This window comes from Musca vetustissima, unplaced genomic scaffold (assembly GCF_032173495.1).
Source record: "Musca vetustissima isolate MV318-11 ecotype Yass unplaced genomic scaffold, APGP_CSIRO_Mvet_v1 utg19380, whole genome shotgun sequence".
NCBI lineage: Eukaryota > Metazoa > Arthropoda > Insecta > Diptera > Muscidae > Musca > Musca vetustissima.
The window spans coordinates 1-22,017 of NW_026885841.1; the positions used below are offsets into that span (position 1 = coordinate 1).

At 34.9% G+C, this 22,017-nt stretch overlaps 8 non-coding genes across 8 annotated transcripts; 4 read left to right on the forward strand and 4 right to left on the reverse strand.

The window, feature by feature from the left end:
* Window positions 1-1,650: 1,650 nt before the first annotated feature.
* Trnae-uuc (transfer RNA glutamic acid (anticodon UUC)) lies at window positions 1,651-1,722 on the reverse strand. Its single transcript has one exon. It is a non-coding gene; the product is annotated as a tRNA-Glu (tRNA).
* An 806-nt stretch (window positions 1,723-2,528) lies between these two features.
* Trnae-uuc (transfer RNA glutamic acid (anticodon UUC)) lies at window positions 2,529-2,600 on the reverse strand. Its single transcript has one exon. It is a non-coding gene; the product is annotated as a tRNA-Glu (tRNA).
* A 4,856-nt stretch (window positions 2,601-7,456) lies between these two features.
* Trnal-caa (transfer RNA leucine (anticodon CAA)) lies at window positions 7,457-7,574 on the reverse strand. Its single transcript has 2 exons — window positions 7,537-7,574; window positions 7,457-7,501 (listed from the first exon to the last, which is right to left on the reverse strand). It is a non-coding gene; the product is annotated as a tRNA-Leu (tRNA).
* A 304-nt stretch (window positions 7,575-7,878) lies between these two features.
* Window positions 7,879-7,997, reverse strand: Trnal-caa (transfer RNA leucine (anticodon CAA)). The gene is made up of 2 exons: window positions 7,960-7,997; window positions 7,879-7,923 (listed from the first exon to the last, which is right to left on the reverse strand). It is a non-coding gene; the product is annotated as a tRNA-Leu (tRNA).
* A 381-nt stretch (window positions 7,998-8,378) lies between these two features.
* Trnae-uuc (transfer RNA glutamic acid (anticodon UUC)) lies at window positions 8,379-8,450 on the forward strand. Its single transcript has one exon. It is a non-coding gene; the product is annotated as a tRNA-Glu (tRNA).
* A 748-nt stretch (window positions 8,451-9,198) lies between these two features.
* Window positions 9,199-9,270, forward strand: Trnae-uuc (transfer RNA glutamic acid (anticodon UUC)). Its single transcript has one exon. It is a non-coding gene; the product is annotated as a tRNA-Glu (tRNA).
* Window positions 9,271-9,464: 194 nt separating this feature from the next.
* On the forward strand, window positions 9,465-9,536 carry Trnae-uuc (transfer RNA glutamic acid (anticodon UUC)). The gene has a single exon. It is a non-coding gene; the product is annotated as a tRNA-Glu (tRNA).
* Window positions 9,537-11,857: 2,321 nt separating this feature from the next.
* Trnae-uuc (transfer RNA glutamic acid (anticodon UUC)) lies at window positions 11,858-11,929 on the forward strand. Its single transcript has one exon. It is a non-coding gene; the product is annotated as a tRNA-Glu (tRNA).
* The last annotated feature ends 10,088 nt before the right edge of the window (window positions 11,930-22,017 follow it).

Consider the following 22,017-nt stretch of genomic DNA (forward strand, 5'->3'; position numbering starts at 1 on the left):
ATGATCAAATTGCACCGAACAGCATCTGAGGAAAATCCAATGGAAAATTAATTATATGTCCCAAGAAAATACAGTGGAAATCGTTTATAACGGCATCATTTTAAACGAAAAATCGGTTATAACGATGGTATCTAAAGGCCCGCAAAAAATTCTGTTGTTTATTTAATATCGCTTATAGCGATCAGAGATATTTAGATTACGTGAGTAAGTGCGGCTGTAAACACCAGTTAATACAAAGCGTCAACCAAAAGGCCACACCAAAGTGTAGGTACCAATCGATCACACTTATTTGGAGGTGATCACCTCCTTGGATGAGGAGGTGGAGCCCATCTAAAACTTCTGCCTTTCTGTGGATCAGACACCTGGTTGTAATACAACTCCACACTGAGCCGAGACTCTACCCGCGATATGGTTAAAAACCACCTCCAGCATGATACTCCCCGAAAGACCAAAATCAACTTTCAGGCTAGATCCGCGCATGAAGGGCCCTGACACCATGCTACCGAAACTTTCGATCAGGTTCGTAGGCGAAGCTATTACCAGGAGAACTGCAACGAGTTCAAGCTATAGCCTCTGCATAGCTTCCCATCTAGCCAAAGCTACTATCATTAGAACTTGTAGCTGCAGGCTCTCTACAATGGAACAATGACTGAACGCAGATACAAAGTAAAAATGACCACCAACATATTACGACATTGGTAGCCACCATTTATTCCACCGCTCCCACAAGCCTGCTAGTTCGAGAATGGTCCCCAAAAAACCGATACCTTAACGATCACCACCCCACCCAACGATCATTACCTTTGGCGTCGTTATAAGGTATTTCGACTATAGTCTGTCTTGTCTGATTAAATGTTATTCCTTAAAGAATCAGTTTATACAACTTAACTTTATATGTAACTTTCTAAAAGAATTTCCACTCGAGATTAATAAACCAGTGAGCGGAGTAATGATTTACTAAATAACATACATATATGAATATGTAGGCACCTGTAAATATTTAAGTGTAACTCCCACATCTGAGTACATACGACCATATAATTGGTATCAATTTAAAGGTCAACCACTCCCCTTGAACATACTATCAACTTCTCGGGTCTAGGTCCTTCAGGGGCAAATATATACGCCATAGAATACAAATTTTGTCATTTTGCACACAAAAAAGTCAGGGTCCATTTGACCCGCTAAATATTGACCGATCTTTATCAAAAAAGGCATGCTTATTCTTTGGCCCGATCCCCTTCTCCATGCAAAAATTCGCGGTGTTTGGGACATAATTGCGGCCTCTGGAGCAACCAGAAAATAAGACAAAAATAAAGTTTTTGGTCCATTTCATCCCCTAAATATTAACCGACATTTTCCAAAAACAATAGGGGTTTTCATTGGCCCGAAGCCATTCTACATGCAAAATTTCATGAAGATTGATTCATAACTGTGGCCTGTATCGTGTTTACAAATTATAATGGACGGACGGACACACATGTCTAGATCGACTCAGCTAGTCGAGATTTGACGATCGGTATACTTAAAGGTAGGTCTAAGACCAATATTTCCCGGCGTTACAAACTTTTGGGACTGCACAAAGCTATAATACCCTGACAACATAGTTGTGTAGGGTATAAAAATATCGACCAGCAAAAAAAAAACAATTTCCCATACCGGGAATCGAACCCGGGCCTTCTGGGTGAAAGCCAGATATCCTAGCCACTAGACCATATGGGATATACAGATAATGGTTTTTTGGCAATACATACAACTATGGCCAAGTTTAGCTTTAAGATATAATACCAAACTAAATTTAAAATAAATCCAGTTTTGCAGGACAGGAACCAGCAGACCCCCAAATTATATACATATTCTTCGTGTCCCCCCATAAACGTAAGACATTTAATAGCCCATATATAATAGCTAGCTCATCCAATATGCTTTACAAATTATAACAACAACAACATATTGATACAGAATTCCCCTTCATTGTTCCAGTTCGGTTTGAACGATTTCTAACTTCTTTGCAACGCCAACAATGTAAAATGTTCATACATAGATCTTAACATACATGGTAAATTATATTCTATTTGGCTTACTGGTCAAGTGAACGAGTCAGTGACGGATGGATGGATGAGTCGACAACTTGTGGACTTGTTTGTTGTTGTTGGTTGATGGTGGCAACACAAAAGGTTCGTTCTGTTTCATTTATGGAATGCAATTTTCGCCAATGTAGGCATGTATGTCATCAATATTAGTGCATAACAACAGCAACAACAGCCATCAGTTTATCAAAACCATGGTCGACAACCAATAATTTTCCAGTTTTCGCAAAAAGTATGAAAAAAATAAATATATGTGATTAACATCGATGTCATCATCATTATACAGAATTTTTAGTGGAACTATGATCATGGTGGTTATCATTTAAGACACAGGGGTATCATAGCTATGTCATGGTACAACAATTTGGAGAATGACGAACTATTAATTTTAGATGTAGAATGCAAAATGTGTAATTATCATAAAGAAGAAAAAAGAACTTCCCATACCGGGAATCGAACCCGGGCCTTCTGGGTGAAAGCCAGATATCCTAGCCACTAGACCATATGGGATACACGGGGTGCGATGTCAAATGGTAGTTTTGTATATTTTATTGTATCTGACACTGCCACTAACAATACACTTAAGTAAAAAGTCTCAAGTATGAGTCAAGCCATTGATTAAAGCTGACCTTCAGTGTTCTGACGTTCAAGTGTGTCTCATTGCTAACGAACAGTGATGTCAACTAGCAGTTGATATAAAATAATTGGGCAAGGTTATAGTTTAGTTTTTCTCCACAAACGTCCATTCACGTACGAACGAATTAAATACTTTAATCGAATTTACCCAGAACTGAGCTATAAAATGGATAGGTTATAACTTTTGTAAAACCGTTTGCAATACTTTGAAATTATAATCAGAGACCCCACAATATTCTTGAGAGATCCAAGACTAACCTTTTAGTATAGTCAATATTATCTGACAAAGTACAGCCAGCAATTAATGGACCGATCGACAAGAAAAGTTCTGAATTTTGGTCCGATTCTGGCCACTAAATATGTGTTTACGGGGATCATATGTACAAAAAAAAAATGAGTTTTTGACTTTGAATCGATCTAGGTATTTTGCATTGTTACGACCAGATACCATTATACTTATGAGATTCAAATAATTGCCCTTAACATCAATATCCATATCCAAGATTCGAGGTAGCCTCCATATAATGGTACCCCAAATATTATGTATTTTGGGCACATTATTCATCCGAATTGGTTGAAGTTTGGTATTAGGAAATTTAATTGTTCGTCCTAACAGAAATTATCAATATTGTTCGGTGGTATCTCTAAACTTTCGGTGTTTCAAGGAGTTTGGGTACGTTAAAGCGGCACACCCAAAATTTCAGTATTTTGGGAAGTTTGGGCATGCTTTTCAACGAAATTAGTACAAATTGAATATATATTCGTTATATTTGGGTGTCAAATATTCCTATTAAAAATTATCAATATCGGTCCCAGTTTTGGGATCTTTGGTTATAGGCTGCATGTAAAGGCCCATTTCGTTTTGATGGTCCAAGATACATTTTCCAAACGATGTGTCTATATTTTACCATAGTGAAGTGGTATTATTTACTCCTTGCCAAAACATATAAGATTTCCGATCGATTTAAGCTATTTTGAAATGTCCATCTTGTGGTGCAGTGTACACAAAGTTCGGCCCGATCAAACTTTATGGCGTTTTTACTCTATATACCCTATACCATAGGATAAATTAGTTTTGCTATAGAGATTTTAAAAATTTCCCCTGAAATTTGAAAGATGGAATCTTCAATTATTCTAGGTTCGTAATATTAAAACAAATGAAAAAGCGTTAAGTTCGGCCGGGCCGAACTTTGGATACCCTCCACCATAGATATACTGACAGGTACAAGAAATGAAAATATAGGGAGCATACCATAATGTGGACCTATACCTACATTTCTAAAAAGGGATTATGTAAACCATAACAAAAAATACATTAATTTTTAATGGATAATTATATACTATGGCTAATCGAAATATTGGTTCTACACCCCATGTTTCTTTGGACTAAATCCGTTACAAAAAATGTAGTTTTCATCCAAACTTTGTCCATCTTATTATTTCTTCCAATCTTAGTTCAAATTCAAAATTTTTATCTCGATATCCTCCGCAGGTGAAATGATTGCATCAGAGTCTTAGAACCAAACTCAAAACGCGGAACAAATCAGATATCCATTTAAATATAAAAAAGGGGGTTATATGGGGACTACCCCAAAATGGGGGAGAATATTAATAATTTTTGGTAGGGAGATTTGGTACCATATACGACTACAAAATACCAATTTGCAGCAAATTCGGTTGAATAACGCGTTCAAGAACCCTAAAATACCGAAAATTGGGGGTACCCTTATATGGGAGCTATCCGAAAAAATGGACCTATATTCATAATTTTTTGTGGAGAGATTTGGGACCTATTAAGAACTCAAAATACTAAATTATAGCTAATTTGGCGGAAAAATACGATCAAAATATTGAAAATTAGGAGGTACCGTTATATGGGGGCTACCAGAAAAAGTGGACCTATATTTATAATTTTCCGTGGAGACATTTAGTACCCAATAAGAACCCAATGTAGCAAATTTCAGCGAATTCGGTTGAAAAACGCGCTCAAAAACCCCAAAATACCGAAAATTGAGGGGTACCTTTATATGGGGGGTACCCGAAAAAATGGACCTATATTTATAATTTTTAGTAGGGAGATTTGGTACCTAATAAGAACTCAAAGTACCAAATTTCAGCGAATTCGGTTGAAAAACACGCACAAGACCCTAAAATTGGGGGGTACCCTTATATGGGAGCTATGCCTAAACGTGGACCGATATACACCATCTTCGAACTTGACCTGCCTGCAGACAAAAGACGACTCTATGCAAAATTTTGGGGCTCTATCTCAATTCGTTTAGACGCTAGAGTGATTACAACAGACAGACGGACAGACGGACAGACGGACATGCTTAGATCGTCACAGAATTTTACGCTGATTAAGAATATATATACTTTATAGGGTCGGAAAAGAATATTTCGATGCGTTACAAACGGAAAAACAAAACTAATATACCCTCCATACTATGGTGAAGGGTATAAAAATCGATATGATAAAATCGTGAATAACGATGAAGTCCATCTTAAGGTGGTTTTCGAATTTTGGCCGTTTGAAATAATTCCGCTTTTTGAATAATGTGATCTACTTCTCCGCATTCGATGAATATTAGCTGGCAATTTATTTTGATTCCTCTCTTTGAATGATTTGATCTATTTCTCCGTATTCTCTTATTTTTAATGTTTTTCCAGAATACAAAAAAATCTGTTTTATTTTATTTCTTAATCCTTCTAAAAACCTCCTAGAGGTGTTGGTATATTGCCGAAAAAATGTCAGATAATATCCCGATTTGGTTTTTATATTTCGGCAGTTTGGGAAAAATCATATATTCGAAAGATCTTATAAACTTTGCTGTTTCCAAAAAACTGAGGAAGGGTTTAAAGGCCAATTGTGGGTGATCTGCATTTATATTTCTGATTTTCCAGTTGTGATCCGTCAAAGTTCTATTAGCACTGTCTATTTTTGGTAACATTTATTACCTTTCGTACTCTTGTAGTATTTTTTCACAACTAATTCAAAATTTCATGAATCGAACACTATATGTTCACCCAAATCTTAACTGTACCAAATTTAGTACACACATTTAAGAACGCATTAATACGAATTTCCCAAACTTCCTACAAAACTCAATCCTACACTCCAACAGTAATCTTAATTCAAAATTTAAAAAATTCCAGCTTTATTGGTTCACCCAAATCCAAATTTGGTAAGTACACACTAATAGGAATTTCCAATACTTCCTATATACGCCAATCCTACACAACCAAAATTATCGTAACTCCAAATTATAGGATTCCAGCTCTATCGGTTCACCCAATAATTAATATAGTACCAAATAGTATCTATATCATACAACCAATGCAAATCTTATTTCCAGATTTCAAGATTCCAGCTCTATCGGTTTAACCAAATCCAATTTGTACCAAATTTAGTACAGTTTAGTACCCATAAGTATGAATTTCCATTTCTACATCCATACCCTAATCGTATTTTCAAATTTCAGTGCAATTTTTATCTAAATACAAATTTAGCAATCAAAGGACTTTTCGTACACATAAGTAAACAATTTTCAAAAATATGTACATATCCCAATCTTACACTCCGACGGTAATTATAATCTCAAATTTCTGGATTTAAGCTCTATCCGTACATTGAAATTAAAATTGTATCAAATGTAGTGCGTATAATACTTTATTTGGTACAATATAGTACCACATAGTACATTTCGTATTCCTTATATCGACCCTATTTCTCAACATTGATTCGCATTTCAAATTTCAAGTTTAGAATTTAGAACATTTCAGAACTTTTCGGATACTTGTAGTTCGAATTTCCTAAAAACAAAAAAACGCATTAGTACATCTATCCCCGTTCCTAAAATGAACTCCAACGGTTCGCCAAATACAAATTGTACCATATTTACTACTTTTCAGCACTGTTCGTTCCGTTTAAGTACGAATTTCCAAAAACCCACTGTTATGTGACACATTAGGTCTACGAGTTACCCTAAAACAACATTTGAAGATTCTAGCTTCAGCCTTTTCGTTAATTCAGTCATTCACTTTACTCTTTTATTAATATAATTTCGCTGATACAATAAAATCAGTATGAACTTACATGTATGTATGTATATTTGACTACATACATACTCGTATGTAACATAACATTTTGTCATAATTGTTTTCGATTTATTCGGTTTATATTTTATGGGATTAAAGAAAAATCCTTTTTTTTGATGGTGGGCATGACAACTCTTTACTGGAACATCGGAATCCGAAAATTCCAACGCTGTTAGAAAGGGTCTGGCACTCGTATGAACTGGGATTATTGACTTCGCCCATTTTTTATCACAAACCAATTTAAAAAATAAGGAGGATCTTAACCGATTGGATTTATCCTAGTTCATGCGATAGCTATACACTCACAGAGAAACGTTCCAAAATTTGGAATCGATCGCATTATTCGTTTTTGAGTTATAGTGCCCGCCAATCGCAAAAACGCTGTTTGAAGAACATCTAGCTAGCTCAATAAATCGGCTATATTTTCAAGAGTGGTTGAGGTTTTCACTTGACATTTCATAGGGACATTCTTGAATTAGTGTAGGTTCGAATTAAATCAAAATACTAAATTAAATTTTTTGAAACCGAGAATGGGGGGAAGTCCCCTTAAGTCATTTTTTTATTTAAAGATTTGCAGATTATCCAAAGAATAACATTTATTTTCTAGAGGAAATGAAAATAAAAAAGTATTTTGTCAGGAGTGGGATTTGAACCCACGCCCTCAGAGAGGACCAGAACGCTCAACAACCTCTGTGTTAGAGGTAAGATTGCTCTTGAGTCTGGCGCCTTAGACCGCTCGGCCATCCTGACATGTTGTATTCGCTGCATAAGATATAATATAATTTTGGAGTACAAGATATACAAACAATAAATTCAATTTGCTTTCTTAAATTTGTCAATATTTCGAAATTACTGCAAATATTGCAGTTATTACTGCAAAATACTGAATTAACAAAAAATACTAATTTTTAATTTCAAATCATGATTTTATTAAATTGTTCTAAATTATTGTATTTTCTCCCACACACATTTTCGATACAACATTTTGGTTGTCTGATTGATAATAATATTGTTTTGAGTATAAAAAATAGAAAAAAAAATACAAAAAGTATTTTGTCAGGAGTGGGATTTGAACCCACGCCCTCAGAGAGGACCAGAACGCTCCAACAACCTCCGGTGAAGAGGTAAGATTGCTCTTGAGTCTGGCGCCTTAGACCGCTCGGCCATCCTGACTTGTTGACGATGATTCACATACAGCACATTTGTATATAGGGGTGACTCATGACTCACAAGTAACACCACACCTAACACGTGGTCGGCAATGTGTGCCTAACAAAATCTGCAGTGTGCGTTGTTAGTTTGTATTTTAATCGAATTCATTTTGTTATTGTGTTCACAATTGGTTCAAGAAGTTTTGTGTTTATTGATTTTTTCAAGTGATTGTGAAATGTGTAAAAAGATTCATAACTAAATTTATTTCGAGATTTTTGATGTCTTTTGTTAGTGAAATGTCTGCATGGGGCAATTTATAAGAAAAACAATTTCAATAGCACAAAAAAAAAAAAATCTTCGAAAAATGTGTGTGGACAGAGGGTGCATAACGGTATTTATATATCCCATATGGTCTAGTGGCTAGGATATCTGGCTTTCACCCAGAAGGCCCGGGTTCGATTCCCGGTATGGGAAGGATTTTTTTATTTCAACTTTATAGATTATAGCTCAATTAATCAATCAATTGGTTTGTAGCGTTACTGAGTTTGTTGCAATTGGTTTAAACCGGCACTGTATGGAATATAATTGGATTTACTGCTTCCAGATTCATGATTTTAGTCTAAAAATGTATTTCATAAAAACTCATACAAATGATTATCATAGAAAACTTAAAATTTGTTAAAAAAAACAACTACAAGGGATATTAGTTCGGAAAGGATATGCCTAATGATATCAAATTTTCGTGATAGTGTACGTAAGTTTTCATTTTACTTCCTCTTTGTTGAAAACTGTATCCACAAATCGGCAATGTACAGCTACTTAATTGGGAAAATGTTGCCTTCAAAATACAGTCGAAATAGTTTTCAACGACATCGTTTTTACTAAAATATCGATTATAACGATGGTATCTGAAAGTCCCGAAAAAAGTTCTGCCCTTATAAGAATTATCGATTTTAGCAACCTATTTCACAGGTGCCTTAATCGTCGTTATAAGCATTTTCGACTGCACCTATTTAAACTTTTTTGTTAGTAGGATTTCTACCAATTGAAAATCTTATATGCAAAATTAGAGCCATCACTGCCGATATATAGTAACTATGCCAAATGTCGACCCATATATACAGTTTTTAATGCAATATTTTGCTTATTGAGATCTATATTACAAACGAATCACAAATAAATTTTAAAACCGGGTTTTAAATAAATCTTCCTTGTAACGGTATCCCATATGGTCTAGTGGCTAGGATATCTGGCTTTCACCCAGAAGGCCCGGGTTCGATTCCCGGTATGGGAAGGGTTTTTATGGAATTAATTACTAAAAATCATTTTTGTATTTGAAATTAAATTACTGCTACCGGGTATAATTTCTGGGACTAAAGCCTCGGACCTGCAAAGGTTTAATATATCATAACTTCTCAAAAATCAAGGATTTAAAAATTTAACATTTTTAAATTAGCACGTGACTTGAGTTGTATTACGGACCTTATATCCCATATGGTCTAGTGGCTAGGATATCTGGCTTTCACCCAGAAGGCCCGGGTTCGATTCCCGGTATGGGAAAGTTTTTTTTTTTTGGTTAATTTTGGCAAATTTTGGAAATATTTACTCAACAGGCCCAAATACATTGATATCGCTTATAATGACACTGTTTTAACCAAATATCGGCTATAATTACAGAATTTAAAAGTCCTGAAAAAACTGCAATATTGACATCTTAGCCCTAATATAGGCATATAAATAACTAATTTTTAATTGGTAGTATACGTTTTATTCTTTAACGTTATTTTGAGAGAATGATCTACAAATTCTCTCAGTAACGCCAATTTGGAACCTCATGCTAAATTACAAATTTTGGTTTTATATAGTCTTTATGTACTCTTTATACTATCAAACAAGTAAAAAAGTCCTTAAGCTTGACCAGACCGACCTTTTTGCACCCAAAACCATGTGGTGTTCATTCAAAATTGGTTATATGGGGACTAGGTTATGGTCTAATGTGATATTAGGTTGTTCATGTACCGAAAAAATAGTGTTCCAACTTACAGACAAACGGAATGGGAAACGGGACTTATTTAATTTATGTTTCTTTTTTCACCAGGAATCCGATATGTCAAATTATAGCCAATGTCTGAGAAAATTCGGTTACAAATTTATTAATTCCGAAAAAGAAGCGGAACTTTTATGTGGACATTTATGTATATAAAAAGCAGAAATTTGTATGTATGTCAGCCTTACAGTAAAATGTATACCATATCTTAACCTGAAATGACATAACTTTTGGGTGGAAATATTTGGCCCCCCATAAGAATTTAGAAAATTAAATTAGAGCAGATTCTATTGAAAAACATGCCTAAACCCCCAAAAATACCGAATAATGCAACATTTTTTGGGGCTACCCGGAAACTTGGTCCAATATTGATCATTTTTGGCAGGAAGATTTTCTACTCATTGAGAATTAAAAAAATAAAGTTACAGCTAATTTGGTTGAACCACGTGTCCAAACTCCTCAAAATACCGAAATTTGGAACGTAGTGTTATATGGGGACTTCACTATAAGGTGGACCAATATTGATCAGTATGAAGATTTGGCACTCCACGAGAAAATGAAAAATCAAAATACCGAATAATGATGGTTACCATTGGATTCCATGAGAATCCGAAATATTCAATTGTTCCCAAATTGGTTGAAATACGTGATCAAGCTCCCAACATGTGCCCAAAAACATCAAAATACCGAATATTGGTGCGTACCTTTATATTGAGAACTACCCCGAAACTTAAGCCAATATTGATATTTTTTCGTAGGCTGACCTGATAGCCAAAGTCCACCCAAAATACCAAATTGAAGTTGATTTTGTTGCAAATCGTGTCTAAAACTTCCAAAATACCGAATAATGGAGGATTTTTGGATTTTGGTTATATGGGGTATATACCAAAACGTGGACCGATATATTCCATTTGCAATACCAAGCAATAGCAATGTCATTGCAAAATTTCAAAGGCCTATCTCAAATATTACGAGCTCTATCGCGACTTCAACAGACAGACAGAAATGGGGAGGGAACATTTATATGGAGGCTATGTCAAAACATTGGTCCAAATTGAATATTTTCTGTAGTGATGCTTCACTCTCCAAGAGCACGAAATGCCAAGTTTCAAACACAGAAATAGGCGGGATTTATATGTGAAGGCATTTTTAGAAAATGTTATTTAAAAATTTTTTTCACCCTCCAGAAACCAGGTATGCCAAATTACAGCTACTTTAGTGGGAAAATAAACGGGACCTACATGGAAAATATGTGTAAACATGGTCCCATTTCAATTTTTTGTATTTTTGTTCAAAACTAGTTTTTAACCTTCAAACCCCCGCATGTGAAATTACAGCCATCCAGGTTGGAAAGTACGTATGAAGGCCTTAAAATACCGAAAATTAGCGAGCGGAACGGAATGGGGCCTTTACTATATCTTAAATATTGCGAACTCTATTGTGATATCAACAGACGTAGAGATATGGCTAAATCAATATAGAATTTAATTCGTTTCAATTTTTTTTTATTTTACGGGTTCTCCGCCGAATATTTCAAGGTGTTAACATTACTCCATACATTTTTGCAATTATGGAGACACACCCAATATTCAGCATTTATCAAAACACGTGGAGTGTACAACGTCAACTATTAATATCATACATCAGATAGTAATTTAATTTGTGTTGGCAATGCTTTGAATGTCTGCGCCATCTAGGCGTATACAGTCGAACTACGCTTTATTCGAAGCGACATTGGAATTATATGAAATAATTTTCTGTTCTACTATTACACACCAGGTGGCACTACAAGGCTTCCAATTCAAATAAATATTTGCCGTACAAGTTTCTCGTATCCCATATGGTCTAGTGGCTAGGATATCTGGCTTTCACCCAGAAGGCCCGGGTTCGATTCCCGGTATGGGAAATTTTTTTTCAAACAATAATTTTTTAAGCAAGAAACAAATTTTTTACTATATATCTGTGTTTGATTTTTTAATTGCTATTTATATTTATTTTTTATTTGTAATTTTTTTGTAATTTTCCATTTCATTGAACGTGTATTGAAATGTGTGTGTCTGTGTAATTTTTCAACTTTTATGATTTTTGTAACAAATGTTTACATAAATATAAGCTGGCATGTGACGATAACAAAATTTACAAGTGCGGTTAAGTCAGCTGTTGTCGGTTAGCGTTAGTAGTGTTTTTTTCTTCCTTTTTTCATTAATTGAAATTGTGTATAGTAATGCTAATAAATTTAAAATAATTGCTATAAACAAATGTACGAACAAACATTGTTGAACAAATATTGATGTTTTAATTTTGTGAAGTAAATTTAAGATTTTTCCCGATGAATATTAAACATTTAAATAGAACCAAAATATTTTGAAGGAAATTGTTTAGTACCACGCTATGAGGAAAGTTCAAGGGTGAATATGTAGAACTATAAGTTTGGATTTTTTAATGACAATCAATGTGTAGATTTTGTTTATTAAAGTTTCAATTAATTTTTAATGGATTTATATTATATGGATTACAAAAGCGTAGACTTCTAAGGTTTAATTTTATGAAAAGTTGTTTTTCAAGGACTACATAAGTATATCTTTTAAGGTCATTTTTGGTTTTGTAAGGAATACCTACCTATGAATGGGAATGACTTGGATTTTAGGCAACATATTTTTCATGCGGAATTTTTAGGGTTTTATATAACTATGAAATCTGGGATTTTATAAAATTTTTTCAAGATGTTTTCAGAGCGTTGAATTAAATAAATATTTTTTTAAGAAACTATCAGAGCGTGGATTTAAAAGGTATATTTTTTGCAAAGAGTACCAAAAAGTGCTTTTAATGAATATTTTTCAATGACACCCAAAGCGTATTTTTAAGGCAAAAGCTAAGGACGAACCCTATTGAAATTGGGAAAAATCGGTTCGATTTGCACGAAATTTGGCACAGCGTACTTAATTAAGCCTAAAATGATGTGTGCTAAGTTTCATGAAAATCGGTTCAGATTTATATATAGCTCCCACATATATTTTCGTCCGATTTAAGGTAAATAGTGCACCAATGTCCCTAAATATCTTTCGATTTGCACGAAATTTGGCACGGCGTACTGAATTCAGCCTAGAATGTTGTGTGTTAAGTTTCCTGAAAATCGGTTAAGATTTAGATATAGCTCCCATATATATTTTCGTCCGATTTAAGGAAAATGGTGTACCAAGTCCCTATATATCTTTCGATTTCCACGAAATTTGGTACAGCGTACTGAATAAAGTCTACAAAGATGTGTGTTAAGTTTCGTGAAAATCGGTTCAGATTTAGATATAGCTCCCATATATATTTTCGTCCGATATTAAATAAATAGTGCATCAGAGTCCCTATATATATCTTTCGATTTGCACGAAATTTGGCACATCGTACTGAATGAAGTATAGAATGATGTGTGTTAAGTTTCCTGAAAATCGCTCCAGATTTAGATATAGCTCCCATATACATTTTCGTCCATATATATCTTTCGTAATGAACTTAGTATAACCTATAAGCTAGATATAAATGCTGCACCGAATTCCCCAGGTGGGTCCGATTGGCACAAAATTTTGCACAACTTATTGAAGTTATTATGAGATAACGTGTGGCTAGTTTTGTTGAAATTGGTTCAGATTTAGATATAGTTCCTATATATAGTTTCGTCAGATTTTAAGTAAAATGTACCAAAGACCCAAAGTTATATAGTTTATATAACCTAGCATGTGGAAAGTTTTATTTAATCGGTTCAAATTTGGATATAGCTACCATACATATTTTCTCCCGATTTTAACTAAATGATGCACCAAGAACTCAAAATATGTTTATCAGATATATATCCAAATAATCAACGGGTATCCGATTGATATATACTTTAAATTGATTAACATAATTTTGTCCCATTGAAAAGAATCAACTCTATATCAGACCAAATGAAAAATTTAGTATAGGTTGCAGAAAGACGTGTTTATGGGCCCAATTTCATTTTACTGGTCCTTCAAAAATGCGACGTCTGTTAAGATTCATCTGTTGAATATACCCAAAGTGGTGAAGGGTATCATATAGTCGGCCCCGTCCGACTTTACTACTTTCCTTACTGGTTTTTTCTTTGAGCTATCAATGCTTAGATTTGGTAAAAAAATATTTTTATATCTTCAGCCTTATGGCTAACGAGAGTATATACACTTTGATACGGAAACATGTGCTTAATCAAAATATTGGTTTATACCCCACTCCTTTTGATACCTCCCCCACAACATTTTCAAAATTGTACTAAAACTTAATTTTATAATATCATGCGATCGGACTATCCAATTGAAACCAAACATTGCACAGCCTATGATGCAAAGGATTTTTTTAAATCCAATATCGGGCGAATGGAATGTCTTTGCTAAATCTAGATCAAGTTCAAAGGTGGTACACATTGGTCCACTTCTTCTGGTACCTCTCTTCAAGGACTATAGAACTATATTTTTTAGGATAATTAAGGTTTTGGTTTTTATACCCTTCACCGCATTGTGGTTCAGGCTATTATATCCTTGTGCATATGTTTGAGAATATACATAGAGTCACTGCCTGTACATGTTATCCTTTTGAGCCCCGATTTTTTCCCGTAATCATAGAACAATTTTCTGTTCACAAATTTAATGCAGCTATCCTAGATAGGATATGGATAAAATTTGACATCGCTACATCCTTGCATACAGTACATTCTTTCTGAAAAATAAAAGCCCAATATCATGAAAACCAAAAGCAAAATCGACAAAAAATAATTTTAAATTATTCTCTATATTCTGTTTTACGGGAATAAACAAAAAATCTGATGGTAGAATTCGTACATTTCGAATACGAAGCGATTTAAATAATTTGGACTGTATATTAGTACTATACACATTTTTGCACTCTTCTCTATATTAAAAAGCTCATAACTTTAGCAAAAATTTAAATTGTTTAGATTTTTCTTGTGATGTGTACTAGCTGTATAATAAATATAAGCTGTGAAACATGTTGTTGCCTGTGGGCAAAATTGGGCCATAAAGGTTTAAATTGTAAATAAAGTACAGGTCGCAGTTATGATCCGAATTGGATAAAATTTGGCAAAGCTCATTTACTTGGCCCAAGGACAAACCCTATTGAAATCGGTGGACACCAGTTCCGATTTAGATATAGCTTCTATATATATTATCGTCCGATTTGATTTAAATGGTGCACCAAAGCCCTATATTCCTCTCGATTTGCCCAAAATTTGGCATATCATACTGAATCAAGTCTAGATATACATATTTAGATATATCGTCCGATTTTATTTAAATGGTGCACCAAGGGCCTATATTTCTATTGATTGACACTAAATTTGGCAGAACGTACTGAATTGAGTCTGGAATGATGTGTGTTAAGTTTCGTGAAAATTCGTTCTGATTTAGATATAGCTCGCATATATATTTTTATTCTATTATGTTAATGAGGCAACAAAGCCCCTATATTTAGTTTAGTCCGATTGCACGTCGATGGTTTTCTAAAGATAGGATGTCTGTGCTATAGACAGTACAGTATACGTATGATCATCTTTTGTATGTACACAAAGTGGCGAAGGGTATCATATAGTGGGCTCCGTCCGACTTTTGAGCATTCTTTACTGGTTTCATCTCGAGATCTAATTTTTAGGCAAATCGTTCCAACTTTTTAACCAAATTGGCTTGAATTTTACGTTATAGATTATCATAGGATAACAGATTTCCCTACCACGGAGTAGATGCTACATATTCTCTATTTGATTCCATTATTCGAAATTTTGTTGGGATTTTGATACGTTTTCCAATCGAATTGGAATTAATTTCATATTTGGGATGTCAAATCTTCCTATCAAAATTGCCGATATCGGCCAACGTTTTGGTTTATACCGGTATTCATATACCGGTACTCCAAATTTTCGATATTTGTAATCAAACTTTCCCACCAAATGAACTGTAATTAGCAATTCTGGGTCCATGTTTTAATAAAGCCTTCCATGTAAAGGCACCGCCCATTTTTCGGTATTTTCTAACCGAAGAGTTCTTGAAGAGTGAACAAAATCTCTTTGCGAACATTTGGAGATATATGTTCATGTTCCGACATAGCTCTCATATAAAAATCCAGTCCAATTTTCGGTATTTTGAAGGTGGGAAATGCGGATGCGGTCGGTGAATCATATTTTTGCAAAACATTTTCCACGTAGGTTCAAGGTTTGACTTAACCCTCATGGAAGTATTAGCTTAACTTCCTATTATGTATTACCTTATTAATATTATAGTTATGCCTCATCTGGCTACACTACACATTTGGAGCGTAATAATGTTCTTAGGACTCTGGTCAGCCCGAGTTCACCATGCGACATTGAATATGATGTGATCAAACAAAAGTTGTGTGATCATTTCGATGACAAAAAGAACAAATATGCAGAAAGCGTCAAATTTCGTAACATCGTCCAAGCAAAGGAAGAAACGGTAGCAGCATATTCATTACGGCTACGCCAAGCGGCAGCGCATTGTGAGTATGGTGAATTTTTAGGCAGGATGTTGACGGAACAACTACTCTGCGGCCTTGAGGCACGGAATATATGTGATGAAATAATTGCAAAGGAGCCGACCACATTTAATGCAGCTTATGACATTGCAACTATCTATACACGCAAGAGATATTTGCAGATTTCGGAATACTGTGTACTTTGCGTGTAAGAAGAAAGGTCATATTTCAAAAGTTTGTAAGTCAAAAACGTATCAGGTGGAGTCTGACTACAAATCGGACTCTGATTCGGATGTCGTACAGGGCCTTAACAAAGTGTTACGCACATAAAATAAGATTAAGAAGCATGTTTTAAATGTACGCATTGAAAATGCCACAATTCCAATGGAGCTAGATACGGGATCTCCATGTGGAATTGTAGGTGAGACGACCTTATCTAGAATAAAGAAGAATGCAAAGCTTATGAAAACAGAGAGGCAGTTCACTTGTTACAGCGGTCATAAGGTGCCATGTCTCGGACGTATAACATTCAACATTCAAATTGGCTCTAAAACAAAGAAGTTAAATTTATATGTTGTGAAAGGAAATTGTGATTCGCTACTAGGAAGAGAATGTATTGAGCATTTTGTAGAAGAAATTGATTTCAGGAAAGCATTTGGTACGGACGCTATTCATTCCATCAAGACGACAAACAAACAATTAAGCGAGAAGGAAAACGATGCCCTACGCCATTTACTAAAAGAATACGACGATGTATTTGGTGAAGATAATTTTGTACCAGAAGCCAAACACGTATTCGCTCGTGCTCGAGAAATCCCGTTTGCTTTGAGGGACAAATATGCAGCGGAGATAGACAGGAAATTGGAAGCCGGTCTCTAAAGGGTCGAATTTTCTGAATGGGGCTCAACAGATCTTTTGTTTATTAACCAGGATTGGACAAAGACATAGAAGAAGTAGCAAAGGCTTGTGAAGAATGTGGACAATTGGCAAACGAGCCAACGAAATTTGTGGGACATCATTGGCAATATCCGAAAGGGCCATGGGAACGTATCCACATTGATTATGCGGGTCCGTTTGTGGGAAGAATGTTACTGGTGGTTACTGACGCATACAGTAAATAGATTGAAGTTAAGATAACTTCATCGACCTCATCAGCAGCCACGATTGATGCCGTAGACGAGCTGTTCGCCAGTTACGAAGTTCCAATCACGATTGTGTCAGACAACGGCACAGGCTTTGCATCGGTGGATTACTTGACAAGAATTGGAGTTATTTAACTCCAATTTACTGCGCCATACCACCCTTCTATTAACGGGCAGGTTGAAAGATCAGTTCAGACCATAAAAGCAGCTATGAAAATAATGGGGGCGAGCAAAGAAAATTTACAATTGCGGTTAAATCATTACCTACGGCATTATAGAATTGCTCCTCATGCAACTACGGGCAAATCCCCTGATATGTTATTCCTGGGCAGGACACTGAGAACACGTTTTGACTTAATGAAATCTGATGAATTCCAATTTAGCATGGCTGAAAAGCAGTATATTAAATTCGCCCCGACATATTTTTGAACCAATGCAGGAGATATACTTTCTATCTAACAACAAAAGAATGAACAAGTGGCTTAGAGGCATTATAGTGCGGCGAACGGGTGACGGGCATTATGAAATTTTACATGAAATGAAGGCGGTTAGACGGCATGTTGATCAGATACGAGCCAGAGTTTCAAATAGGGGAAATGGAAGTAAAGTGGTGACCATTTCTCCTACCGAGTTAAGAAATATTATTCGATGCTCGTCACCTACTCAGTCACACTCAACGGCACAAGGATCAATCGACAATTCGGATGACGAGAAAATAGTTACAAGTGATCATTCTCTGGGAGAGATTGAACCGGAAGAGGCAACCCTGAATTTATAACCCCTCAGCCCGATTTTCATGGGTTTACCAGTGGTAACATTGAACATACTTCAATACACCCCAGCAAGAATCTTGTGTCCCACCACGAAGATCGTAAAGGCCACGACGACAAAGATTCCTTTTCCTGGTTGTCCAACTGTGTTTTATCTTCATCACAGATAACAGTTAACTCAAATTGCATATGCTTCTGAAGTTCCCGGGTGACTTTTTCTACTCAGTTGTGTTCCACATTTTTTGTGGCGTAGTATTTCTTCTTCTCTGTTTCAAATGATAAACTGCAACTATAACTTTTTTCCTTTGACTTCATTTGTTTAACTTATTTTGTGTCTTTCTTTCATTTTTTCACACCAAAAGGATTTGGGCAAATAATGGAGTTTCTTAAGTTTTGCGACAGTTTACAAACAAATGTGGATTGCAATCTGGTGTTTTGGTGCTGTTACTTCGTTTTTTTTTGTTCTGGTGGTTCCCCATGTGCAACACTTCTTGTTGAAGTTGCACATTTTTATGTTGACTAAGTTTTGTTTTTTTCTCCGTAAATGTCCTTGCAAATGTCTAACTGGACAAAGAGAATTTTTAATGGTCTTTGTTTGTCTTATGTGGTTTTTTGTTGGTCTTTTGTTCTTGCGAAATTTAATGAGATGTGTTGCTGATATTGACTTAGGGAAATGTCGAATAATACACCGGGAAAAGGACACAACATACTTTAGTATTCTCCTTGAAAACTAGATCATTTGGCAGTTCGAATTTGAATATTCTGTGCCATCAAGACATTGATAGACTTAGAAAAGACATCGATATTACAGATAAAAATTTACCACTATAAATTTAAATCTACACCTTTAATGCCCCATATGAAAATATTTAAAAATACCATATCACCGCCATCAATCTCACATTACTCTTTTTCAATTAATGTTTATTTTAAACTAAAAAAAATATTTTTTTATTTATTTGCCAACACCAATGCTGGCCAACCAGCAACAAAAACAAAAAAATGGCTCATTGGAAAACAACACAAACCTGCAGGATTTTCGATTTATGGCTATTTGACTCATAAATACACAATTAATTATAAATTTTTAATTATGTTTACGGTGATTATAACCTACATATATACAAATGTATGTATTATGTTCATGTAATCCGTTTGTATGTATATATATGTGTGCGTTTGGACGCGAGTTGGTGTTGTGACCAAAAAACATTTTTCTGTAAATTTAAAATAAATTAGTTTTTATTTTTCAAAGGCCAATAACCATTAAAATTATTTGCCAACAACATCGGATGGATGCATAGATGGATATATAAGCGATTAACTACATTTATTAGGATTTGATTATAATTTAGATGAAATGCAATACATTATAAGAGATATTTTATGGGAAGTTTAGAAAAAACATTTAAAAGTTAAAGCTAGTAAAATTTTGATAAGTTCGAACAGGCCTCCACCATGTGAAGTGCTATAAACATTGTTTTACACTTAATTCAGTATACTATAACAAATTTCGTGCAAATCGAAAGATATATAGGGACTTTGGTGTACCATTTACATTAAATCGGGGGGAAATATATACGGGATCTATATCTAAATTTGAACAAATTTTCACGAAACACACATCATTCTTAAATTAATTCAGTACGTTGTGCCAAATCTCGTGCCAATCGGAAGATATATACAGACTTTGGTGTACCACTTACGTTAAATATGTGGCAGCTACATCTAAATCTGAACCTTAAATCGGAGGAAAATATATATGGAAGCTATATCTAAATCTGAACCTATTTTCACGAAACTTGGCACAAATCAGCCTTAGATTAATTCAGTACGTCGTGCCAAATTTCGTGCCAATCGGAAGATATATACAGACTTTGGTGTACCACTTACGTTAAATATATGGCAGCTACATCTAAATCTGAACCTTTAATCGGAGGAAAATATATATGGGAGCTATATCTAAATCTGAACCGATTTTCACGAAACACATCAGTCTGGATGTGTACGTTGTGCCAATTTCGTGCCATTCGGAAGATATATAGGGACTTTGGGGTACCATTTACGTTAAATCGGACGAATATATGGCAGCTACATCTAAATCTGAACCCATTTTCACAAAACTTAACACATATCATTCGAGACTCAATTCAGCACGATATGTCAAATTTCGTACAAATCGAAGGAAATGTAGGAGCTTTCGGACAATGTTAACATAAAATCGGACGAAAATATATATCGGGGCTATATCTAAATCTAAGCAGATTTTCACAAAACTTAACACACATCATTCTAGACCAAATAGAAAGATATACAGAGACTTTGGTACACCATTTACATCAAATCGGAAAAAATATATGAGAGCTATATCTAAATATGAACCGATTTTCACGAAACTTAAGACACGTCATACTAGACTCAATTCAGTACTCAATTTTGTGCAAATCGAAAGATATATGGGCACTTCGGGAGCTATATGTAAATCTGAACCGATTTTCAGGAAACTTAACACACATAATTCTGGACTTAATTCAGTACGCTATTGGAAATTTCGTGCAAATCGAAAGATATATAGGGACTTTGGTACACCATTTACATTAAATCGGACGAAACTATATATGGGAGATATATCTAAATCTGAACCGCTTTCAACAAAGTAAGTATCTAATTCAGTACGCTGTGCAATATTTTGTCCCTGTCGGACAAATATTGGGAGTTTGGTGCATCATTCATATTAAATCGGATAAAACTATATATGAAAGCTATATCTAAATCTGAACCCATATTCACCAATTTCAATAGGGTACGTTTTCGTGCCAAATAAGTGTTTACCATTAAAACATGGACATACGGACGGGCATGCATAAATCAACGTAGAAAGTGATTCTATGTATATTCTCAAGCAGAATCATGTGTCTATCTCAATTCCTTTTGCCTGTTGCAAACATATGTACAAAGACATAATACCCAGTACCAGAGTGTGGTGAGGGGTATAAAGAGGAACAAGAACTTTGTATGGGGACTAACCCAAATATCGACAAATATATTTAAGTTTGAGATACTCAGGAAAACTGAGCAAGGAACTTACATACAAAAAATTAATCAATTTATAGGGGGTTATGTGAAAACATGGATTGATTTTATAAAATTTCTGCAAGGACGTTTTTCATCCTCCAAGAATGCAAGAACTGAAAGTCTGCAGAACCCCCATGTTGAAAAAATCGGCAAAATTATCCAAAAGGTCGAAAATTGGTGGTCGACTTTTATGGGGTCAATGTCAAAATTTGGACTCGATATCCCATCCACTTCGGTGAAAAAATGGATCTGCAACCTTAAAACAATCGAAGCGTGCGATATTTTTATATAGGATCTATATTTAAACATCGACCTATATTTATAATATTCTGAACAGATGTGGGACAGCCTTGTAGCATTTCAAATAACTATTTTATCCCTACCGTGTCTTCAACAGACGGACATACATTTTTTCTAAAGTGACATACAATTTTAGTATGGAATCTCCGAATCAGTTTCACTATAAAACTCATTTTAACATACTACAATATTAGCATAACAAT